The sequence below is a fragment of the Ptychodera flava genome, unplaced genomic scaffold, assembly GCF_041260155.1.
Source record: "Ptychodera flava strain L36383 unplaced genomic scaffold, AS_Pfla_20210202 Scaffold_43__1_contigs__length_1316584_pilon, whole genome shotgun sequence".
Taxonomy (NCBI): domain Eukaryota; kingdom Metazoa; phylum Hemichordata; class Enteropneusta; family Ptychoderidae; genus Ptychodera; species Ptychodera flava.
The window spans coordinates 409,352-436,438 of record NW_027248365.1 but is presented as its reverse complement, the minus strand read 5'-3'; the positions used below and the strand labels follow the sequence as shown (position 1 = coordinate 436,438).

The window sequence follows — 27,087 nt, the reverse complement described above, 5'->3', positions numbered from 1 at the left end:
GTTAACAATGATTGAGATATACTTCCCCACACACTGTGTGCCAGATCATAACTGCTCAAAGAAACAAAATGGAAGGTTTGTGTGTCTAGGTGGAATCAGCTATTGATTTCATATGTGTCAATCACTTTACTCTGTAGACCACATGTACCAAGCTTCATAAATTGTTAATATATGACAAACATATACCATGTACAGCTTACTTCAAGAAAATATGTACACCCCACACTTTACAAATAATGGCTGAGTAATTCTACTCGCCAATGCTATACTTTTTGTCATTGAATAATTGTCTGTATATATTTTCAGGTTGCTATCCCTGAACTCCAAATATGTCTAGTGTTGTTTTTTAAGTTTTTTTTCTCATTTACAGTGAACATTTATGCAATCTTAAAGCTATGGAGTTGCAGGGTGATGCGGATAAGCCTGTCCCGAGACTTATAAAGTTTGCTGGTTTTCACAGCTTAAGGAAATGCAGAATCTGAACCAAGGAGCTAGGGAATATCACAGAGACCGTAAAGCATGCATCCTTTCATGATGAAAATTATAGTTGTGTTTATGGTGTATATGAACTCTCATTGAGTGAATTGAAGAAAGGGAGAGTAAAATAGCTTGTAGAAAAACAAGCAACTAAAGTAAGCATTGATTTACAATGGCGGTCAGATAGAAAGAAATTTTATATGTAATGTGTAATAGTTTGTGAAATTCATTGCCAATAATAGCATACTTGCATTCAAGTAATTGTGGGCTATCAATTAATTGCAAATTATATTGTTATTTATTTGATATTAGTTTTTGACCACATAGATACAATGATTTTAGTTATGTATTTAAGACAGCAGATATTGCACATCACTCACATGGTGCATTGAGACAAATCTACCGTGGCTACGCCTCCATTAGCAAATACGTGAACAAGTAAAGTGTGCTACACACATTTAGTTTTGTTCAAGCGATGGTGATCAATCAAACTTATCACTAACAGAGAGAAAGAAAAAAATAAACAATTTATTTGTGAGCTATATTACTGAAAGAAATGAACAGCCATACAAGCCACAAGAGAGAGTGAGTATGTGAAGGACAATACAGGGGTAAATAAGCAATAACTCATATTTTTACCATGTAATTAACATACACAGTTTAGTACAAAATTATTATCAATTTTACGCATGTTAATACATCAGTATGTATCAAGGTGGAAGATTGTGCAGAAGTGCAGCAAAGATTAATTGTTTTGGTAAAATATCCGTGCTACATATACCATCTACAGTATTATTCACAAATGTCAGATGATGGTGTGCCGATGCTGGGGTTAAGCATATTAGTCCAGTCAATCTAAGCCAAAAAAGGGGTCAACCTAGGTCTAATTGCAACAGAAATTATTTCTTCACCATGCATTTTGGAAAGGTCCTAGAAATAACATACTAAAAGTATAATAAAATCTAAGGGGTGCAACAGTGCCGAATTTGCATAAATGTAAAGGGGCTCATGGTTATAAATTTGCGCTGATAGATGGTTTCTACTTAAAATATTTGTCTAAACATAATTTCGATACAGTTATTTTTGCTGGTTTGCCTCCTTTTTGGATTAGGCAATATTGATGGACATATTTTTTCGTCATAGAGATATTCCTCATTTGCATAAATCCAATATGGCCGTCACAACACTTCACTTTTTTTTGTTTTCTCTAATTAATAACTATTTTAAGCTACTTCTGACAGCAATAGAATAATTTTTTCACTTTGTGTTTCGGAGAAATCTATTCCTAGAATAACATATTATTAAAAGCGTAGTACAATCTAGATTTGTAAACAATGACTAATTTGCAGAAATGTAAAAAGATTATGGTTACAAACTTGGTGCTGATAATATGTTTCTGCTAAAAATATTTGGCTAAACATGATATGTTATGCAGGTTTTTGGCTTTATTTGCTTCGTTGTTGGTTAAGGTAATGTTGATGGAAATATTTTGTCGTCATAGAAATATTTCTCATTTGCATAAATCCAATATGGCCACCGCAACCTTTATTTTTCTTTGTATTTTTGTTGATTAATAACTATTTTTAAGCCAATTTTGACAGCAATAGAATAATTTATTTACTTTGTTTTTCAGAGAAGTCCTACAATGACATACTAAAAGCTAGTACGATCTAGAAATGTAAACAATGCATACCGTTAATTTGCATAAATGTAAAAAGGTTATTGTTACAAACTAGGTGCTGATAGAATGTTTCTACTAAAAACATTTTGTAGAATCATGATATATAAAGGTTTTCCGCTTCTTTGCCTTGTTTTAGGTTTAGGTAATGTTGTTGATGGAAATATTTTGTCGTCATGGAAATATTCCTCATTTGCATGAATTCAATATATGGCCGCCACAACACTTCTTTTTCTTTGAATATCCCTAATTAATAACTATTTTAAGCTACTTCTGACTGCAATAAAATTATTTTTTCCCTGTGTATTTTAAAGAGGTACTAGAATGGCATACTAAAAGTCCAATACAATCTAAGTGGTATAAAATACCTAATTTGCATAGATGTAAACGGATAACGGGTGCACTACATTCACTGATAAAGGAAATATGCATATTGAATTGAGAAAAATGCGACATTATGTTCAAGTAATGTATGCATTTATCTTTGTCCAGGCAATATTTTTGAATATATTTTATCACCCAAGAAATATTCCTAATTTGCGTAAATCAAGTATGGCTGCCACTGTGTTTCATTTTTCACTGAATTTCACTTAAAAATTATATTTAATCTACACAAAAAGTAGTTTATGTTTCCACTTTGTATTTCGGGAGGGTCCCAGAACGACAAACAAAACGACTAGTAAACTCTAAGCGGAAGAGGTGAGACAGTGCATAATTTGAATAAATGTAAAACTCAGAAATGGGAACAAAATCGTTGGTGTTAATAGATTTCTTAAAATATATTGATCAAATTGACATTTTATTCGAGCAATTTGATTATTTAACTTTTTTGTGTGTATAGGCAATGCATCATATTATTTAAGATTCCTCATTTTACATAACTGAATAACTGCAATGTGCCCCTCCAACCACTTTACAAGTTTGCCTTTCTTTGACCCATAAATGACTATATGTAATGCTAAAAAACAGCAGAGATCATTAGAACTATTTTTTTCATTGTAATTTTAGTAGGTTCATAAAAATTACATACAGTAAGTTTAATGCAATCGTGCATAAGACAGCTAATTTACCCAAAGGCTAAATGGGTCATAGCTCTATACAAACCTTGTGCTGATAATCTTTTTACGAAAGTCATTTAAGAGATAAGCAGACATTGTAATGAATATGTAAGATCATTTTTGTGTTTTTAATTTAGGCAATGTTACTCAATGATGAGTGACAGCATATCAAATTTTGAATCACAAAAGTAATTTGGTGAATTCACCAAATAACAATGGATTTGTCGCTTTGGGTCAATCTTGAAGGGTGCGGCTAGCTGGCAGGGTACGCTTACCCATTCCGGACACCTGGTACCACCACTATTTTGTGGTTCAAGATGACCCCGTTGTCTTTGTCATTTTCAATATGTTCCTTGGACCCTGTAAATTTCTTAGTTACCTTGAATGATAACGATTATTCGACCTGATTTGATGTCTATTTCAAATATATTTTACAACAATAAGAGTTCTTATTTGCATTAATTCAATAGTCAACTGTGTCACTTCCTTTTTTTAAATTGGAACATCAATTATTTCTTCACCTTAAATATTTAAAAGGTCCAAAAAAGGTATATTCAAAGTCTAATACAATGTACATTGTGCAAAAGGGCTAATTGTAAAAGAATTTATAGGAAATGCCTACATTCTATTAAATGTAATACTTAAAACTTGAAATGTTATACAATATCGTAAAGAGAGATTGGAATTTTTTACAACATTGCTAAATATATTTTACCTATTTTTTGAACGATTTTTCATGTGCATAACTCCTATGTGATGATCATTAAAATAAGTTTCTTTAATTTTTAGCTCATATTTGGTTTTATATATAAATACCAAAAAGAGCTTATATGATGAGTCTGAGTGGCGTCAGTATGTCTGTATATTTGTGGGTATGTGCAGATGTATGTCCGTCACACACAAAGGCTCCTATACTGCCAAAGCTACCGTCTCAGTATTTGGTGTACAGGTAGATGTAGGGTTGAGATGTGAATTTGTTCAAATGAACACATCAGTGTCAAAAATGTGCAAATGAGGTAAGAAAAAGAAAATTCTGCAAATGTTCTGGAGTGGTGGCATGCCATATTGCTACTCCACTGAGCCTGAGTCATTTCCTGTCATTGTTTATGAACTGTTACATATTAACAGACCTGCTCAAACTAAGGGATGGACCATTAGATCTGGGAGGGGGTGGTCACAATGAAATTGTGAATATTTTTATAAGCTCATATTTGATTTCATATATAAATACCAAAAAGAGCTTATATGATGAGTCTGAGTGGCGTCTGTATGTCTGTATATTTGTGGGTATGTGCGGATGTATGTCCGTCACACACAAAGGCTCCCATACCGCCAAAGCTACCGTCTCAGTATTTGGTGTACAGGTAGATGTAGGGGTTGGAGATGTGAATTTGTTCAAATGAACACATCAGTGTCAAAAATGTGCAAATGAGGTAAGAAAAAGCGAAATCCTGAAAGAGGCTTGAAACAGGCTTACTCCACTGACTTGAGTCATTTCCTGTCATTGTTTATGAACTGTTACATATTAACAGACCTGCTCAAACCATAGACAGTAGAGGGGAGGAAGACCGTCAGTAGAGGGGAGGAAGACCGTCTATGGTCAAACTAAGGGGTGCTAGCTGCCTTTCTGCCATGCATGTTGCTAAAGTTGACCTCTAGTACCTAAAGTTTCAGACCTTAATTACTTTTGTCATTCTTGTTTTTCTGGTTTAAATATTTCTTGTTGTTTTTCTGGCGGTACTGTGCAGAAATCATTGTCATAACATCAACGTAGAATTTTACCGCACTGAACAGATAGAAATAACATTTATTGTTGATCTTTGGTACCCATACTGATATGTACCATTCTGATCAAATTTGAGCGACACCGTAAAATTGCGGTATTTTTCAAATTGACGTTAACTTATTCTAATAAATTATATTATCAGTAAAATGAGAAGTTACATTAAGAGACAGTACTACTTTAAGTACTTCCTATCGAAAGTTGATCATTTTATGACTTGAATGAACATTTTGCCAAGTACAAAGAAATTTACTGTATTTTTTAACTCATTGTAATGATTATTTACTAATAGGGCGTACAGAATGAAAAGCCCTGTGAAACTAAACAATGATTGATTCGTATAGTTCGTTTCAATTAATAATGTCAAGACAATTTAATCCCTATACCTGCCAATAAAATTTGAACTTTCTGGCGGATTTGGATTATCTTAATGCATACCAAAATGCTTGGCCAAATAACCAACGCTTTGTACTAAGGGAGGCTGAAAAAAATTTGTTTCAGCTCTAATGGTTTCTTCTATTTTCACCCTGGCCGGTATTACTAATATAGATTAAGTGTTGGTAAAATGTAATTAAAGACCAGGTTATGTGGTCAATGGTAAATTAGATATACTTTTGACTGTGTGCAACTTGCCTGTTAATGCCACGTACAGAAATTTATGATAATAATGATATAGAAATACAATTATAATGATCATGATGATATAGAGGTACAATTATTATACTATACTGCCAATTATCATGAAATATGTGATGAGCAAAGCTGTTCCTTAAGCAGCTGGACACTGCATTTCTCAAAATTATGAAATTTCTTTAAAACAACAATTGAAAATTAATATAAAGTCATATAATGGACTGAAGAGAGAGATTTCCTGTTTAATCTTACAGTGCACAGCCATAGAATTTAAGGAAAAATTGAAAAAAAATCTGTTGACTGAATCATGATAATCTAAATCACTGGTAAAAACAAATCTAGATACTTTTCATAAAGTTACATGGTCTAGCTGCTCTTTCTAATTTTTATAACCGTGAAACAAGAAAACCAAAATGTGAAGGGATTTGCATCACAGAAGCTGCCGCTAACGAGTTTATCAATTAAGATATCACATTTTTGACATCAAATTATCATATAATTGGTCATCCTGTATTTTGAACCTTATGGAAGTCTCACCTCAGATTGGCCAGACTGTCAATTCCTTGAATGATCGATCTTATTAGTAATGATACAAAAGTCTAATTATCTGCAAATGGAAAGTCCATTACATAAACAGCCCCATGAGTGATACTTGCATATCTAAGATCTGATGTGATACGCGGTACAATTATACCATCCCTTGCCTTACAACTTTCCTTGAATTACCCTTCCCAATTCTTATGGGTTCTACGATGAACTGCAAACTCTAGACTTTCTGTTGTCAACGAAAGGATTCTAGCTGCAAACAAATGAACCACCTAGAGAAAGATGTGAACAGGGAGGAAGAGGAAGAAATTTATGATATGATTACAATTATCATAACAATTATCATCACCACCACCATCATGATAAAGTTTCAATAGAGCCGTGTTGATCTTGACTAAATCTTGTGAATATTGTTGAGGGTAGCACACTGTAGATCAACTTTTTTAGTATGATATTAGCTTTCGGAGACAACAGTCTCCTTCATCAGATGTACTTGCAGAATGGACAAAGAAGCAAAAGGCCAAAGGCACCATCATGGTAATTCAAATGATGCTCGATTGATACCAATGATAGTTCAACAATGAGAAAGATGATTCACAGGCACAACAGATAAGTGAGGTGAACCATTTATTGGTAACTGAATATTTCCATCGTCATTGAAAATACTGACGAAAAGCATAAAAATTCCTTCAAAAATTTTACTGCAATCGAACATATTGTAGGAGAAAATGACTGAACTATTGACAATGGATGTCAAAAAATTGAACAGGTCCAATTATTTTCCATGAATAACGTTAACGTCGTAAAAGAAAGAAGAATATCCAAAGAAAGTATTCTGATTCCCTTTATTTAAACAGTAATGCTCTGAAACTCTTCTCTTTATTCATTGCATTTCTGAATAACCAGAAAATGTCAATGGAAGCTATTGTAGTCGTATTGTATTCAGAAGACAGTAGACAGTTTGTGTCAATTATGCAAATTAGGCCTTTTGTATTTTAAAATAATTAGCACGCAATTAGGTCAACCTCATATTTTTGGGGATGGATTTTGATAATTCTTGCAAAACTTAACACTTTCATAGGTAAACAAATTGTTTATATATGAGCTTAAACATTAATTTTGTCTGAAATAATGGAAAAACTGCGAATATATGCAAATTAGTTAATTTTCCATGATATTTATTTTCAAGACATTTAGAAAATAACTTGTTGAACCTTACTAAATTGTGTTGCAATGAAAAAAAGTCACTTGAATTCAGTTTACATGCCCAATATGTGAGTATGGCAGTCATTTTAAAGGCGATATATAGCTAATTTGAATATATGCAAATTTAACCAATTTGCACCCCTTAGATTTTCCTATACTTTTAGTATGTCATTACTGAGACCTTTCCAAAGGTCATGGTGAAAAAATAATTTCTGTTGCAATTAGTCCTAGGTTAAACCCTAAATTGACTGGACTATATATATATATATATATATATATATATATATATATATATATATATATATATATATATATATATATATATATATATATATATATATATATATATATATATATATACCACCAGATACCAGTTTTTATACATAGACAATCATATTAAGTTATGTATTGGAACTTTTGATTAGTTTTTCACTAGTATATTTCTTTTCCAGGGTATTTTCTGTTTTTGCACTTCCTAAGTGTGTTGAGATAGTATTTTGATTCCAAGCTAAAGATTTACGTTTGTAACTGCATTGTTTACGTCAACAAGAGAATTCAAGTCTGAACTGAATTCATATATAATAAGATGAATTCATTTATGCTTGCAGACACTGGGTTGGCAAATCATATAATAGATGTTTAAGCTTGCTTTTTGAAGTACTGTGAGACAATGTGTTTTACATTAAGAAACGAATTGAACATTTTTTTTTCGGTTACAAGTACTAGGCTACAAATGTTTCATATCAATAGTTCAATTGCTTTGACATTAGAGTGATGGAAAATAACAGCCACTTATATAATAAATTACCTAACGCAGTATTATGTTGCAATAAATTTCAATGTTGACAATATTTATGAAAACTTTGTATATAAGTCTACAATCACTTTCTCTTAAAAACTTTGTAATTTGGGAAGATTTGAAAGTGTAACATGTTAAATCCATATTAACAAACAAAAATGCATATCTTGGCCTTTTTTGAATCAAAAAAAGTATCGCACTCATGCTTCAGACCAATATTGCTGTGTTTTTGAGTACAAGCTTATTTCTCATAATAGCCGCACAAGGGCGTTGGATAAGACGCCATACGCAGGCGGCAGAAGTTGCAGCTGAAAAATGATCTGAGAGAAGCGCTGCCCTCCGGTAAACATGTGCACAACATTCAATGACGTCACAAATTATTTTTAAATAGTCCCAGTCCGCGTACCAATCTCCCCTGAGGGCAGCCATATGAGGTGCTGTCAGGGCAAACATACATTTCCTAGCATTAACAGCGCATTGTACAGGCTATCTCTACCAATCTCTTGTGAGGGCAGCAAAATATCAGAGCTGCCCTCAGACTGACAGACTAACAGTTCCTATCCTGTTTACCAATTTGCCCTGAGGACAGTTATATATATGGGATGCCCCCAGGGCGCACATACATTTCATATACCTACAGCGTTGTATAGTGTATATCTACAAATCTGCCCTGAGAGCAGCAATATAATCATTGTTGCCCTCAGGGCAGAAATTAACATAATCTATGTAAGAACACTGTCTACAACTATTCACATGAAGAAACTCAGAAATTTCTAGAAACTGCGAACTTCAACTACAATAATGGCAATCATACCCATCCGTAATCCATCACCATATGTCAAAATTCGTAATACACTAGTATAAATATGGGCACAAAACAGCACAGAACAAGAGTAAAGCACTGGTACACACAACAAGTCAAATTCATTTGAAGTGAGTTGATTTTGCATCGATTGATAAAACTGAATATTAGTAATCTGAAGGACTGTGTGAAGTAGCCAATGTATATTCCTTAACAGTAAACACTCTACCTTGTGAATTTATCAACATTCAATGAATGATGGCATCAAAAAGAATTAGTCCACCCCTGTACAGTGGATATTGACATCAGATTAAGCTGACCAGATAGGGCCTTGGCACATGCCAGAGAGAAGATTTCGAAGGACTTTGACCCGCTCATATAAACGCCTCTATGATGTAAATGCAAGAGAGGTGAGAACACTACACGTGTTAAAGAATTCTATGATTAGTGGCTATTACTGATTGTCAGATACTACCAGTCTGAATCAGAATTATGTGCAATACTGAATGAACAAAAACTGAAAGAGCTTGAGACATCATTGCAAAAGAGACAGGAAGACATTCAAGCCTTCCAGTCATTTGTCACTGACATATTGAAGTCTGCACAAGTCAAACCAAAACCAGCTAATGCTAGACGGATGTGTCAGTGACACAGATGAGTGCGCATTCCATGCATTCCAGCAAAAGTGTCGAGAGATTACAAGTTGTTGACTGAAGGAAGTCAGACTTAGCAGGTAGTGATGCATTATTGAAGAAAAAACAACAGCTGGGCATGCAAATAAAAGAACTTGATCTTCAAATGAAGATGGCAATCTTAGTGTTAAAAAAATGAAGGCGGGTTGAAAAAGGAGAAGGCTAGAAGAAGACATACTGGACTTCCAGTACTTAGAGATGATGAAACAGACCGTCAAAGTGAGTGCAGCTCAAAGTACTCTGATTCTGTTTCCCCTGGGTCTTCCGTACACTCTAGCCGATACAGTGTAAACTTAATACACACCGGGCCAGACACTAGTACAGAAATTTGCGAGAAATTTGTGAGAAATAGACACTTTCTCGCTTTATCCGAGAAGTAGAGAGAATACGTAACTTTCTCGCAATACCTTAGCGAGAATTTAATTTTCTCGCAATCAGCTGGCGAGAACTGTATTTTCTTGCTCAGCATCTGCGAGAAACTGAATTCTCGCAATCAGTCAGCGAGAAATTTGTTTTCTCGCTCTGCATCTTCGAGAAATTGTATTCTTTGAAGTAAGCATTTCAAAAAAAAAATTACAATTTCTCGCAGATGCAGAGCGAGAAAACATAGTTCTCGCTGATTGATTGGGAGAATTCTATTTTTCGCAGATGCATGCGAGAAAACACAGTTCTCACAGCATGATCGCGAGAAAGTGTGTATACTCGCTTACTTCTCGCAATACAGCGAGAAAGTATCCATTTCTCGCAAATTTCTCGCATATTTCTGTACTAGTGAGAGGTTACATAGAGTAAACGTATGACATCACCAAATTGCGATGATGACAGAGAGTTTTCTGTACTGCAAAGGAATTCATAATCTCTTGAAAAATAAAAATGTTGAACTTCCAAGAAAGGAGCCAGATGTCTTCAGTAGTTGCATATACGATTACCTAATTTGGATAATTCATTTGATGCATCGATCGAGATGAAGATACCAGTAGCTGCCAATAGACTGTAATATCTAAGCAAGTACACTTCCGGTGAAGCAAATATATGGAAGCATAGGAAGCTATCAAGTGTTTGCTCTCACAACACACAGATGAAGCATACATAATGGCTAAGACGCTACTTGCTGATCGCTATGGCAACAAAATGGCTGTGGCAGAGAAATATAGAAAGAGGATCCATGACTGGCCTCTGATAAAGACCGGAGATGTCCAGGGCTGTGGAAATTTGCTGCCTTCCTACAACAATGCCAGCCAGCAGTGTCAACGATGCGATACCTTAGAGTGTTGAGGAGCAAAAGAAAATACTACAAAGACTCCCAAGACACATAGACAATAGATGGGACTGCAACGTCTGCAAACACATGAAGAGTTTTGATGTTGATCTACATGATGATGATGGAGATAATCCATATGGAAGTTTCCCATCGTTCTCCAAGCCTTGTGACTTCTTGACCAATGAGGACGAAATGTTTTGCGGTTCAGCGCACACAAAGACAGACAAGAAGCCAACAAAGAATAAATAAATGCTGCCAGGAGCTTCAAAACTGGCACCAAAAAGATCAAACAGTGCCCTCAACAGAAAAAGAGTTCTACCTCCTCCAAGAACACTAACACTAGTGACAAACCTTGTGTTGTTTACCAAGGACAACATAACACCGAGTCTTGCGATGACTACCTGAAGATGACCTTAAGTGAGCGTCAAGCTTCAGTGATGTCATAAAGGCCTGTGCATTATATGCCATAGATAGGGACACAGGCGACGTACGCGACTGTCGAAGCAAGAAGGTATGTGGCACTTGTGGACAAGGCCATTATACAACACTAAATGATGATTCCTCTAACAAGTGTGAGAAGAATCCAGACAAAAACAAAGCTCCACAGAAAACAGAGGGAAACCAAAAAACTGCTGTATCCAGTGTGCGAAATTAAGAGAAAATAGCTTCAGGTCATAAGGGCCTGCACCAAGCCAAAGCTTCAGGTCCTTACAGAAAACTGCCGGTCCTCAATAAATGCAGTTGTTAACGACCATTAAAGTCAACTTCTCCACCAATACTATGTTTTTGAATGTTGTAATATTTAATTTTTCATGTCCTTTTATCAATAGAGTCAGCAAGTATTCACTCCAAAAGACTATTGTTTACATAGCTTGCAGAGTAGTGTAAGTGAATGATCATGAATCATTCATCTACATTATTTGCAATCTCAAAAAGATCACAGCCCTCGTCTTTCTCACTGTCATGCGCATGCATTTATCAATATTTTCCACCATTGGGGGGACTATGGGACTAACAGGAGAATTTGACATTTTTTCTAGCCATGTCAAATCCTCCACTCTCGGACTATAAAATGATGTCAAACACCCAGGGGCCGGCGAATACAGGCTCATGCACTGGCTACATGTGGCTGATGAAAGCGAGAAAGTTTGTCTCTCATGACTTTCTATTGGGGATGATGCTCTCTACATGGCTGTGTACAATTGTAAACTACACCCGGGAATGTGATATTGTGATTTGAAAATGGTTGGCAACCTGAAAATCACTTCTGAAATTAGCATATGCGAGTGATTGAAGAGTGAGTGAATAGCTTAGTACCCTGCTAGTCATGAATAAGGGAGTATAATAATGTCTTTTTTTGAAATGTAAAATAGGAGGAGAAAATACTTGGTACATATTTTGATATGACGTATGGATTACTTTCAATTTTTTTCAAAAAATAAATATGCTTAAATCTGGCCTCTGTTGCATTCATGAAGAAACAGATGAAGTTGTACTTTTAATTAAAAGGACAAGTATCGTAACTTTTTCTCGATTATAGAAATTGCAGACAACATGAATGGCACACGTCGAAGAAGTGTTGCCTGAGCGATTGCTGGGTTTAATCGCCCTTTGAAAGCTTAAAGTTATTAAAATGACTCTGAAAAGTTTGACAGACACTCGATACTGCTGAAAACCATCGACACGATCAGTTAATGATACCGTAAAATCTTAGAAATCATAACGTTTGGCGACATTTAGGCCTACAGCCCAGGATGACGGTGAGTTTTGCATGTCAGTCGTAAAACGGTATACATCAAAACTCTACTCTCGGCCTCTGAGAGTATATAATACACGACGGATCGTGTAACTCGACAAAACTGTTCTGATAAGGCCGCTCTGTTTTATAAAATATAAACTTGTTACCACGTCGATATATCGTGGTAACAGTCAGCATTGTGAACTTTGGTTAAAGCCCAACGAGCAAGCAAGATGTTCTAGCGGTCCACAAACAAACGCAGCGAAACGTGAACTTGATTGTCGACTGCATGTAGCACAATTGGGCTGTCGTGTAACATCTAGTCCTTGTATCGGGCGTAGTTCAAAACCATAGAGGTAAAAAAATACCTCCATGTTCAAAACCAAATATGTTTAGTCAACAGCACTGCTCGTAGTAGGTTTTTGTCTTAAACTCTTCTATGAACCGTTTATATTTTGAACGCTTCAATGGAAAATCAAAGCAAAGAAAACGGAGTCAGTTTGATAAAATGAAGGGCTGTATTATGTACATATGTACATTTGTGTAAATTCCGAACACTTAAAGTGTGGAACTAGTGAAGTGATACTGGGTGTTGTTGTCTTATGACACAGATATGCTAACATTACCAGGGTTACACTCACTAGACGAGTATTATTATAATATTGTGTCGCATTGTTGCACCAAAATCAATCCATTCCATTGCTAGAATCTGCATGCACGGACGTAATTCATACTGATCTGAATGTAATCAGCTGCACCATGCTATGCGCGTCGATCGGAGGGATTAGACTCTTCATAAATGTAAAACGTCGCAAGACAAAATAATTATTATGTTGCCACATTGTCAACCCCCCCAGTCTGGCGTACCATAGAGATCGAATTCCCCACTACCAGGACACAAAGTGCGATCAATATCCCCTGTTGCCCCGCACTCCCACGGTGGAAAACATTGATAGGTGCATAACATTCAAGTCTGAATCACATGATTCAGAGTCAGTCATCATCTGCATCTGTTACAGGTCTTGACGGAGAAATTTTCATCATTTATTCCAAATTTCAGTCGGTCATAAGGACCGACATTTTGCTAAAAACTTTCGGCCCCACGAGAAATCTGTCGGTCTCGGACCGTCGGACCGACGTTAATTTCGCACACTGGCAGTATCACACTGACTCAAGGTCAATAAAGAGTAACTGGCACATGTTGAGGCAAAATGGGTGAATGGGAACATTGTTCCTATTCACTCATTGTGCCTGTATACCTACATTACATGACGACGGCAGCTGCACAATCACTTGTGTGTGTCTTGCTTGATCCACGATCTGACGCCTGTTTCATAACAGAAGATACCCTGAACAAAATCAAGGTGAAAGGTTGTTGGAAGTACAACTGAAACGATCCACCGTGTTCGATGATAATTTTGTGGTGTCATGCAAGAAGATGGACGCTTTAGTCATCAATGACCTGGATGCCACAACCTAAGAAAACCTGCCTAATGTTTACACAAAATGTCATTCCAGCCAATCACGACCAGATTCCAAAATCACAGATACTAAGAGAATGGTCACACCTATACGGACTTAAAGAGAAGTTGCCTCCATTCAGAAATGATGTTGAAATAGGCCTTTTTATCGGGTACAATCATGTCTGTGCCATAAAGCCGACAAAATGTTATACTTGGCGAAGACAACGCACCCTTTGCAGTCAAGACTATTCTTGGATGGGTTGTTATCGGTATTGTGAACAAGTCAATAAACTACAGTGGTGTATGTGCATGCAGACTTGTAAATACAGAAGAAAGAAGGTGTCACTTTGCCTTCAGAACACAGGCAAAGGAATTCAGTCCAGCCAAGGTGAAGCACATGTTCGAGTATATGGTGATTTGTTTGATCGGGTTCGAACTCACAAGGTACGGTACCCAGTCACCTAGCGGAGAAGCCACAGACAAAACCGCTCGGCCCAATCCCCAATCTCAACAAGATTGGTTCAATTACAGAGCTCGACTTCAGGGAAGGGAAATTTGACAAAAAGGTGTTGGTTTATGACACATGATTTGTGACAAAGGTACATGAAGGAATCCTCCTAAGAGATGATGGACACTTTGAAATTCCCCTTCTATTCATACAAGATGAAATAAAGTAACAAGATAACAGACATTTAGCTGTTAAATGCTTGGCTAGATGAAAAATAGACTGATAAGGACAAGAAATATGAATCAGATTATATTACCTTCATGAATGACAGCATAGACAAAGGTATGCAGAAAAGGTACTAAATGATGATGAGCCACAGACAGACCGTCGCATCACATCACATCACGGCATGTATCACCCGAAGAAGCTAGGTAATACGGATAGTTTTCAATCGGATTCGAACCCACAACATACGGCATCAGTCGCCTAGCTGAGAGGCCTGAGACAGAACCAGTCGGCTAAATCTCCACTCCCAAAAAAGAGTGGTTCAATAGCCGGCTAAGTTGTTACATTTTTCTGACTGAGACCTTTCAACACGTTGTAGAGTTCGTGAAGCACTCACGCACGCATGCTCACTATCATACATCGCACATACACACTTTATCGAAGCGAAGAAACGAATTTCATCGCTTTAACTGGGCGAACGATAACCTCGGGGACAATTCTGTCCACCAGCAGTGTTTACCGACCCAGGATAGAAAATACGGATAGTTTTCAATCGGATTCGAACCCACAACATACGGCATCAGTCGCCTAGCTGAGAGGCCTGAGACAGAACCAGTAAAATAAGAGTGGTATTCGACTGCAGCTCTGAATATCACATCAAAGAGACACACTGAACAGCAACCTGCTTCAAGGACCAGATCTGACAAAAGACCTGGTCGGAGTTTTGTGTCACTTGAGACAAGAACCTATAGCATTCACTTGTGACATTGAAGTGATGTTACACCAAGTTGAAGTCGACGTTAAACACAATGATTGTCTGAGATTTCTTTTGTATGAGAATGGGAATGTTTGATCAAGGGCCGACCGAATACAGAATGACAGTGTACCTGCATGGAGCAACGTCCTCCCGAGGTTGTGTTAACTTCACCCTAAAGACAACATCTGTTTATGGAAAGGATGCTACCAACTTCATTAGAAAAGAGACTTCTACATCGATGATGGTTGAAGTTAATCCGTGAGCCATCAGAGGCAACTAACCTGATTGTGAGCAGCAGACAATTATCTGACAGAACTGGCTTCAAACTGCACAAATACATATTGAACAACAAGGAATTCGTTGATGGTACTCCTCCGGCACAACGAGCTAAAGACAAACAAACCATCGACCTCTGTTGCCAGAATCTACCGATCGAGCACACATTGGGTGTGCAATGATGTGTTAAATCTGACATATTCCAGTTTTGAGTCCAGCTGAAGGAAAAACACACTGACTAAGACGAGGCTATCTTATCGACCAGTAAGTTCGGTTTACGATCCCCTCGGACTTGTATCCCCACTTATTCTCGGAGGCAGACACATACTGCAAGAACTATGCAAGGACGGTGCCGACTGGGATGATCCGATACCAGAAAACACCATGATTAAGTGGGAAAGATGGAGAAGAGACATACTTCTTCCATCAAGTTTGAAGACACCAAGATGTTACAATCCATCAACTTAGTAAATTGAAAAAAGCAGAATTACACCATATCTGCAATGCCAGGCATTATGGGTATAAGTCAATGAATTACATATGACTCTTTGATGATGAAGACAGAGTTGAAAGTTCTCTCATCATGGAAAAATCCAGATTGGTTCCAACCAGAACAATGACAGTTGCACGATTGGAGCTATCAGCATCTAAGAGACAATCTACCTGCCTTCCCGAGAGATAATCTAACATCAATAGCAATCTGCAGCAGACAACCCAAGAAATACCTGAACTCGACATCGACGGTCCTGAAGTGAAGAAGGAAGCAACAGTCCTCGCTTCTCAAGCAAACGAAGACTATGCCAATGTACTGACAAGATTAGAGTACTTTTCCAGTTGGCATAGAGCAAAAGAGCTATTGAAGCGAGTATGCAGTTCAGAGAGAAACTACAGAAACACACTGTGCTGTTGAACAGCAACATGATGACAAGTTTCTTTTTAATTCAACATAAGTTCAAGCTGAAATATCATCAAAACGTCACTCCTGATATTGTGTTACAGTTTGATTTGAAACAGCTTCAAGAAATACTGTTTCAGTTAAGCTTGGAATTTATCGCTGTCTTTTGCTGTTTTTTGCTATAATTGTCTATCAGAAATAATGTGATCATGGCATGCCACTTCATCAAGATCGTGAGATTATAAATCTTTTTTTTGTCACTTGTAAAGTCTTTGGACACCACCACTGCTTATAGGCTGTGTGTCATGTATGAACAGTATTTGGACTGGTGACCCCTCAGCTGTAGGAATTTGCGTTGGCAGTTACCGTGGAGTATTGCATTACATGCTGGGATTGTTGAATAAAAGTATGGCTGACAGTTGTATTGCAGTCACATGTACGTATGTGTGGTTCAATCCGATATAATACCCAAACATTAATTAATTAAAAAATAAGTATATGCATATTTAATGCGGGTGTGAAAAACCGATCAAAGGTCATCCAAAATTACAAAAATATTTGTGATAGTTTTTGGTGTCCTATAGACTCATGAAGATCAATCGCATCACCTTTGTACCAAATATTGAGCTCAAAAAGTGATTTACAATATGGCCGCCATACGGCTCAACTAAACGGAATTCCTTTATTAGTTTTTTGCAGACATAAGTATTTTGAGTACTTGCTCAAACTCCAACATCACTGTGCATGCTGTTTCATGAGAAGGAGATTATTTGAGTTTCAATGAGATTTCAGAAAATCCAATATGAAGCCTAAACTTATTGTTCAATGTCAATTTTTTTGGTCAAATTGAAAGGGCAGAAGGCAAACATGCCACACACAAAATTTGAAGTCAATGAAGCCTTAGATGGGCATACTTGAAAAATGCAGGTCATATGACCGATCAAACGGTCTGGTTAATATCCACGAGTACTCATGTGTATCTATTAGCTCTGCAAGTTTGAGAAGTTTACGTCAAGCGATTTTTGAGTTGTAGATGAGCAAAAAGGTTCCGGAAGGAGAAGAAGTTTAAGAGGAGAAAGAAGAATATTGAATTCTGAAAAAATTAACAATAGGGACCAAGCCGAAGGCTTGGGCCCCTAGTAATTGTGATAATTCACCATAATCATCAGAGTAATTTGTTCAATTGTGATTAAAATTTCACTTAAAAGGAGATCCTTCATTGAGATTACTTTCCCCTAAGAATTTACAAATACTCTTCATTTACACATTTTATTCCGTTTTTTAATTGATGTCTTTCGCACATGTTCCCGCATATATTTTATCCCAGAGCAAGAGCAAATGTTTCCTAATTACTTTTCATTCGTTAGTTTGTCATTATTTATCATTACAAACATATATAGAAACATGAAAAACATAAAGTGCATGCCTACAATTTTGTTACAATCCGCATATCAAGATTTTATCTTCGCAAACTGTGTCAAAATATGTCAAATTTTATACGTTTAAGGACATGTAGTAACTTTTGCTGTTCACAACCAGATATGAAATGAAATGTCACTTGTTTCAGTATATATTGTAAATTTTAACTTTTGCCTCATGCTTCCATCTTCATTAAAAGCGTTATGCTCAATATTCGCAACAAATTAATTTCAAGGTCATTAGTGAATAGATATTTAATTAGCTGAAAGAAATATACTAAATTTCTTTGACTGTGCCATTGTATTGTCTCTTTATGCCTTTGGTCAAGTCCTTCAAGTCGATTATGCCACACTGTAAAGGTCGTTAGATATAGAAATTATAAATTAGCTGACATGAAAATGCAAACTATCTTTCACTTATACGAAATAATTGTCAATCAATATATCAATACACAAAGAATGGTTCATAACTTTTTTCAGGGTCCTTCCAGTCTTATATTCCTAATTGCGAAAGTTGCTTTAATATGTAAATTGTGTAAAACTGTGTAAATTATGTACGTTATTGTCAATACAGTAATATATCCCTGTCAATCCCTATATATATCCCTAATAAGGGAAGTTCGTTATATATGTAAATTAGCAATACGTTTATCTACAACTGCAAAAACAGCTTTATAATTGTAATATCAGTGTATTTCATATGTTCATGACAAGTTTCAAGACACATTTCAAGAACCTTCAAAATGCTTGCTTTACAATCGAGAACCTACAGAAAAAACACCACCTCTCCTATCCCTGAACAACTCTAAATTCAGATTCTGATCGTGACGGCTATTATAATTTATCTCAATATCAATTGAAATGACTTACGCACTCAGGTACGGAAGAGAAAACTACGAAGTTATATCGAGATCGGCTCCTGGGTCACTTGCTTTATATCAGTTACGCTCCTACGGCTCGCTTTCAAATTTTATGAGTGATGCTCGTAAAACATTGCTTCTTTCTTTGCAGTTTATTTTATGTATATGCAGCATTTTGTCAGTCAATCGATGTTCGAAAATCAAGTATGGATACATACCCTCTTGTACATTCACCACACGCAAGTTGGCAAGTGTAGTGAGATTTCGTGATGAAAATGGTTCAATAATTCTTGTCTTGATAGAAACTAACTTTACATCTTTATCATAAGAATATTCCGACACTATTAATGGGCTGACGCTAATCAGATTTTTAATAAGGAAAGTCCTATGACTAACCAAATGGGCTTAAAGAGTCAAGGTAAATTGTAGATGTGGTATCATGAATGAGCAAACAAATTTTAAAAACGACACAAGGCCGTGCTTCAGAAAAGTGTATGAGAGTTAAAATAAATTGATAACTACATGTGATTTCATTTGTGTTCGATTTCTTTAAATTTGTGTATGAAAGGAAAGAAGTACATGACTTACTTATTCAATAGTCTACATTTAATACCCACAAAACGATATCCAGAGTTCGAATTTTCTCTTTGATTTCAGATTTTTTGCTATTTTGGATTAAGTCGATACACTCGCATTCCATGGAAAACCTTTCAGAAGAAGACAGACGCCAAGAACAGGGTAACAAAACACCTGCGCAATCACCCCTGTCGTCATTCTAGGCACAAGAAAGACCTATACCAGATAAGTAAGAACATAGTTAACATACTACAATTTACACTGCTTGTATAAGTATCCGTTTTTCATTTGATGTTAACACAATCCTTACAGAGATTTTTAACTTTGACATAACATAGAATATACCATGTATTATTGTTTGATTCATCTTGCACTAGAGACATTAACTCATTATCATTATGTGGATTTAAAATGGAAATATATTAACTTTTCTTGTGTCTTGATAATTAAAATCAGATCCTGAAATTTATTGTGTTTGCCATATAGAAAAAAATGAATTTATACCTAAATCAAAGAATATATAAGTTAGTGAACACGATTGGAACTAAATTTAGATAATTGGAAAGTGTAGTAATGTTGGTTTACGCTGCAAATTAGCTCATCTGCTTTCTGTTTTCAAAAACACTTGTTTTAATGGGTAATTTGTAACATTTCAACTTTCACCTAAAGGGCACTAAACACTTTTGATAGATTTGAACTGTTAAAGATCCAATTCTTCAAAATTACTTCCAATAACTTAAGTAACATTTTGACACAATGCAAACGACTTCAAGCATATACCTGTCATTGTTTGTTTTGTGTATAGCAAATTGGAAGTAATCCAATTATTTGGTAACGTCTTGGCCACAGTGAATAACAACTTGAGAAAGTCGACACATATTCTTCGTGTATAGTACTATAAGGAACGCCAAAGTATTTCAGACACAATTATTTACAATTTAGGGCGCCACATTCTTTTAGTATTCTTCCTATAAAATTTCCTGTGTTCAATGCTGCCTCTGTAATATTTCACGTTTCTGCAGTAGTACAGGTGCACCAGTCTGCAAGGCGATAAAACAGGGTTTCGGTCTCACTAATTATATACTGTTTACACTGGTTCTGCCACAAAAGATGTCATGGTCATCACAACCCAAGTATTGCCTTAATATTTGGTTTGATTAACCTACAAGAATTTTTTGTTTGAAAAGGCAAGAATTAAACGAGTATAATCGCCATTTATCAACAACTCCACTCACAGTCAATTAGACAGACCACGGCGTCAATGTGCAACGTATAGCTGAAAGACTATTTTTCTCATTGCGATTTTAAGCCCAATTTTGTAAGGAAAGGGACATGTATATGTACGTATATTGAAAATAGCAGAAGACACATTTGTAAATGGTTTGTGTTCATTTATGCATCTCTTGAAAAATTTGGGGGTTGTAAGGTATAACAGTAGTGTAAGAATAATAAGGTTAGAATTAGTAGCAAAACTTAGTTGACAGCAATTAAGATAACAATATTGTACAAAAAGCTAAGGAAATCTGAATGAAATAATGTTGAAAGTAGTAAATGAAGCTAATATAGGAATTAACTTAAATTGCTGCTAAAAATTTGGTAGAACGCCATCACAGGAATTGGTCCACACAATGGTGGTAGAAACGCAAGGCTAATCTTGCCTGCCAACCTTACTACAAGAGATCCTGAAATAAGTCAACTGAATTGACAGGATGTTGTTAAACGTTTCTATACCATATTATAACGCCGATAGATTATCATATGTACCTTTCTACATAACATTTGATGCAGTGCCTTTAGACATTTAACCTAACACTACTAATTCATTATGTTTTTAAATAAGCCATTAATTTAAACGATACTGGTAAAGAATATAGCATCCTATTACAGTACTCTGAGACTAACATCTGTACCAAGTTCATGAAATTTGATGTTTTATTTCTGGACATATCAAACTATTAAGAAAATTCATTAAATATGCAAATTAAAAATTGACTAACATGACACTGAGAAATGTCTTTATTCACTGTTACGTTAAAGCAACATGACTTCAACAGCTGTACCAAGTTTCATGAAATGCGGTGAAGTATTTCTTGTTCTATAAGCATAATTACGAAATTCATTATACATGCAAATCAGCACTCAATTGACATGATACAGTAAATCGTGGTCATCTTTTTTGTCTCATACATTGTGTATGTTCAAGAAATTTACATAAATCTTGCCATAGATATGTTGCTAATGGACAATTACTGTGTTTCAGATCATTTGAGAGCAATCCATCCACGACAAGTTTAATTGTAATATATATATTTTCCTATTTAAAGGACAGAAACTCCTCAATTTTTGGCCCCCTATTATTTCCTGTGAGAACACAGGGACAGGCTCTAGTGCAAGCTTGATGACCAACCTTAAACCAGATATGAACTGAAATGCTCACGTGTTTCATTATAAAATTGCAGTTGTGTGTAAACTTAAATTTTTGCTTCATGTTTGCAAATTCCTTAAACGTGTAATGATCAATATCATGAATAATATTTACCACATATTAATTTTAAAAGTCATTAAGTATATATAATTTTTATGTAAATAGCTGAAATAAAATAATAAATTTCTTTGACTGCTATCATTGTATCACCACTTTATATAGCTAGTGCAATTGCCTGCGGCCTAGTCCCTCAAGGTATAAATGCCAAGTGTGAAGGCTCGTTAGATATGCAAATAATGAATTAGCTGACATGAAAGTGCAAACTGACTTTCAATATTGTTTTAACCTGGTATCATCGATGTATGGTACATAGCATGTTTGGCAACTTAGATCAAGAAAATCCCAGCATATATCCGTCATTAGGAAAGTTCATTTAATATGTAATTTAAGAATTGGCTGAAATAAAATGCTTAATGACTTTAAATAATGTTGTACAGAAGTATCTTCACTTTACCAAGTTTCGTCAACTTTGGTCAAGTAAATCAAGATATCAATCCTGAATGAGGAAAGTCAGTAAATATGCAAATTAGGCATTGGCTGTAATTAACATGCTTTATGTCTTTCAATGATATTATATCATAGTATCTTCTATATAGTACATACCAATTGTTGTCAATTTTGATGCTGTAAATTCAGATATACCGGTATATCCCTAATTAAGAAAGTTCATAAAATATGCAAGTGAATATGCTGAATGACTTTCAATAATGTCATATCATGGCACATTCGATGTACATAACAAGATTTATCAAATTTGATCACGTCGATTCAGATACATCCAAAATTATGAGAGTTCTTTAAATCACTGTATGAAATCGGGCGTTTACGATTTTATAAGCTAACGTAAACGCGCCTTATCCACTTCCTGTCCCGTCGATTAAGCCAGCTTATATTTCCTAGGGTTGTGACCGGCAGAAACTTACACATCCTAAATCTCACACTTAAGCTGTTACAGGCCGTGTACGTCGAATCTACAAATACGCCCAAATGTACGTTTCAGCAGGGTGATTCGTTGCAATTTTCAACTATAGTGCTAAGATAGTGATCTACGTTGTCTTTAACATGCACTTTTGTGGTTTACGGAGCTAAAACTGGATAGAAAATATGGTTTTGAGCAGGGTTACTCAACTATGTCGAAGTTGCTAGCGAGTGGCGTCAGTGGACAGGCGGGGCAATTGTCACCACTGTCCGTTGTGATTACATAAGCAACGCGCTCGGGTAACACACGGGAAGTATGAATCGCTTCGGTTACGTGCCTTACTAATACTATGACCACACTCTTTTAGTTCTGGTATATAAAGGAACATTAATAGTGGAGCAGCCTCGGTCAATTTTAGCACAGAATGTCTCCCAGTAAATATGTAGTCTTCCCAGTAACTAAAGCTGACGGTAGCCAGCTTCACTTGGACACCCGGACCATTTCGACAGGAGTTATTCGACGTCTAGTTTTGCCGCGGCCACATTGATTCCCCTTTTTAGTCACTTCCAACAAGGGAAATTCTCATTTCACTCCTTTTCTTCATGTTAACGCACGTTTTAAGGCGAAGCTAATTCTAGGTACTACATGTAGTACGTTCAAGAACGTGTTAACTCTCACTCCGAGGCACGGTAGCATGGCATTCATTAGTGTCTACCAGCACGCATTATCGCCTAGCGCCTTCTTTACCTCATAACTATACATGTACTTAACTTTGAATCATTTCAACCCACTCTGATTTGATTTGTAATTAGCCATGGATTGACTGCTCACACAAACAGCTTGGCGGTCAGAATGATCAGGATCGAAGTGGCAATAATTCTGGCTGGACGTTGATCAGTAATTGGACGATGTCGTTACCTACTGTCCTTAGGTGCGCGCGAGCTACTTTTGATTTGAGCCTAAAATAAGTTTCCCGAAACTTACATTCAAAACGCTGGCTGGTCAATAGGGACGCACAAAAAAACTATAAAATTAAGAAAGTTCACTAGTAATTTTTGAAATGCGAAAAAAAGTTTAGTGTAAGTTAGGGTCGTGTTATAGAAAAAAAAGGCATATTACGCAAACTTTCGAAAACAATTGTTCCTGTTTTTGAAGGTCAGTGAACCGCTAAATACCGTGGTTTCAGTAAGTTGCGACGGAACGATGTTCCGATGTTTTACAGGACGAACAGGATAAAAAGTTGTGAGTGACAGTAAGCCGGTACGACTGACGTTTAGAACGATCAAGGGACCGTGTTTCCATGAGTGAAGTGAATTATCCCCCTGAAATCTCCTCGAATGAATAGAATAGCTGCCAAGAATACATATACTATGGGAAATGTCGCTAATTATACATCAATTTATCAATTTGACGATCATATGTACAACGACAGTCCCTCAACACACAACTACATGAACAACGCAAAGCGTTTCTTCGCAAACGCCGATCACGCCTGTTCTGAATGTGAAATACAATAGAGCATGGAGGTGTATCTGGTACTTATGTGTAAATGTAGTTCTAACCTCTTGACACCTCATGTTTCGCGATGGAATCTGCGATTGCATGATATGAATTTTCTTGCCACTGTGAGCAAACCAGCACTATAATGTTTATATCGCTGGGAACTATGATATACTTACAAAATACCGCAACCTCAAAGACAGATGCAATAAGCAATTATCATAAACACATGATGGACTTTCGTCAATTTATAATGGCGCTTCAGTGAAAACTGGGAAATTCCTGAAAAAGTCCACTGACTGGAAACGCCATGATACTGGCCACGGTCCCTCCTGGCACGTATTTTAACATTTATTTCCGGGTTAAATTTCTAGATGTTTCGGCATAAAGTCGTAAATTCCGACCGCAAGCCGTTTCGTGTCGGCCTCTAGCATGTTCTATCTTACAGGGAACATGGTAAAACACAGTAATATCTTCACATCATTTTCAATTCTGTGACACAAGTTTATCGATAGCACTAGCCGCTGATAAAACAAAAGCTTGAAGGCGGATCCGTTGGAGAAAAAACAAAATGCACGTAAAAGTAAAGGTAAGAAGGCAAAGGTCAATCAAGCTTACGAATACAACTAGTCAGTCAATGACTGATAAGTTTGCCCCCCCCCAAAAAAAAAAACCAACAAGAAAAACAAAACAAAACAAAACAAATCGAAACAGGGATGCTGAAACGACTTAGGTCACGATGCCGATGTGACTTGCGGCCGGAAATTGAGATCGTAATGACATGGGTTGAAACGACTGGCTGGAGGCCACCGGTAGCCAGCGCTACGCAAACCCTTTTATTCCACAAGCTATCAGTCTTTTTAACGCAAATTTTTATCGTGGTAATTACAGTTGTCAAAGTGTAGGTCAGGCCCAGATCATTCAGCTATATCATGGCTGTGAGGTAATTGGCCTAATGGCTTCCTCAAATATCCGAGAGAATTTCTGAAAATCGCCGTTTGTGAAACTTTCCTTTGACATCTAAACCATGCGATCAGAATTCGTCCGACCTTCGCGACGTCAGAACTACGAGTGAAAGACAAATGATGGAAACATAACTTTTTTCCAAAATGCAGAAAAGCCACTGACATGAACAATTATGCAACAAATCACCGTCCCTCCGTGGGTGGAGGGACGGTGAATAAATGTAGATCGTGTGAAACGGGTACGCTTTTCCCGCAGAGGAAGTCCTTCAAACGGTGTTTTCTTTGTACAAAACGTGTCAATTACCATTGCGCCAGTGTACTCTCTAAACAATCATGAAAAAAATATTTCAGCCGACAAACATTGTAGCCAAGTCAGTTCAATTTAGTACAAAAATGAGATAAAAGTTCACAGGTCCGCATTTGATAGCCAATATATTCCCGGAGAAATAACCCATTTGAGAGATTGTCGGACAAGTGTGTCGAGGTATCGAGAGAACGTACCGGCTATCAAATACTACGCAAAATAGTAAAGAATGACAGTGGAATGAGCTACAAAATCACTATAAGTTTTAAGTTGCAGGTAGAATAAGTCAAGCAAGCTTGTCGAAGAGAATGTTGCATCGGACATTAGAGGTATCGAAGATAACATCTGACAAGTGTGTCACGGGTGTCGATCGACTAGATGGCTTTCAATTCTACTGGCGGACTCAGAAGGAAAAAATCAAAGAAAAATTAGTCAGAGGAAAGCATTAACGAAATCAAGAAAATCAGTGTATGTCTCATTGTACTTGTCCGTGCACAGTCCCTCCACCAAGGGACCGTGGTCCGCGTAAGCTCATTTTTAACCACAGGCTTTGTTTCTGTATATGGTTTTACTGTTGGACAAAAACACCGTAATGTTACGCTAAAATTATAGAATTGATTTCCTTCCCAGAGAACTTTTTCATATTATGATACGCAGATCGATGGGGAAATAGTTTAATGTTAGGTATTCTTAGAAGTCGGCTGTCCTTTGTTTGATATTATGATTAGCAACTGCACCCTTCGTTCATTTGCATCTAAATGAAGCCGTCTTGGCTTTGGATTTGCACATATGCATGTGAAATGAGATTTCAACCTGTCGTTTTCACGGGTTGAAGCGATGTTGTAATCACCGTCCCTCCACCCACCTAGGTGGAGGGACGGTGTTGTAATTAATGGTTCATTGTGTATGCACAAGGGGCAGATGAAAGTCCCCGGGGTGGGAGGTTTTTTGTGCAACGGTTTACCTTATTTGATTTTATTAATTTTGACTGTGATATTTCAAATAAAGCTTTCGAATCCAAACTGTCTGACTGTGTTTCCAACGTCCTTATCTCCTCTTCAACCAGTGCACATACCACTCTAATTGCTGCGCAAACATTGCCAACTTGTATCAGCGTATCAGCGGATTGGCTTATTAATTACGTCAACACCACATTCGTCCCACATGTGTAGGGCGGCTGTGGTGTTGACTCAATCACTTAATCTGCTGATACCGACAACGGATTAGCAAGTTGGCAATGTTTTCGGAGCAATTACAATGGTGTATACACACGTTGGAGAGGAGATAAGGACTTGTCGGGTAATATATAAAACAGTCAGACGG

General features: G+C 36.6%; 1 long non-coding RNA gene across 1 annotated transcript in view; it reads left to right on the top strand.

Annotated features, from left to right (window-relative positions):
* Positions 1–19,773, top strand: part of LOC139128101 (uncharacterized) — a 50,041-nt gene extending 30,268 nt beyond the window's left edge. The window contains exon 3 of the long non-coding RNA XR_011551186.1: positions 19,673–19,773. This is a non-coding gene — a long non-coding RNA (uncharacterized lncRNA). The remainder of the gene's footprint in view (positions 1–19,672) is intronic.
* Positions 19,774–27,087: the final 7,314 nt, after the last annotated feature.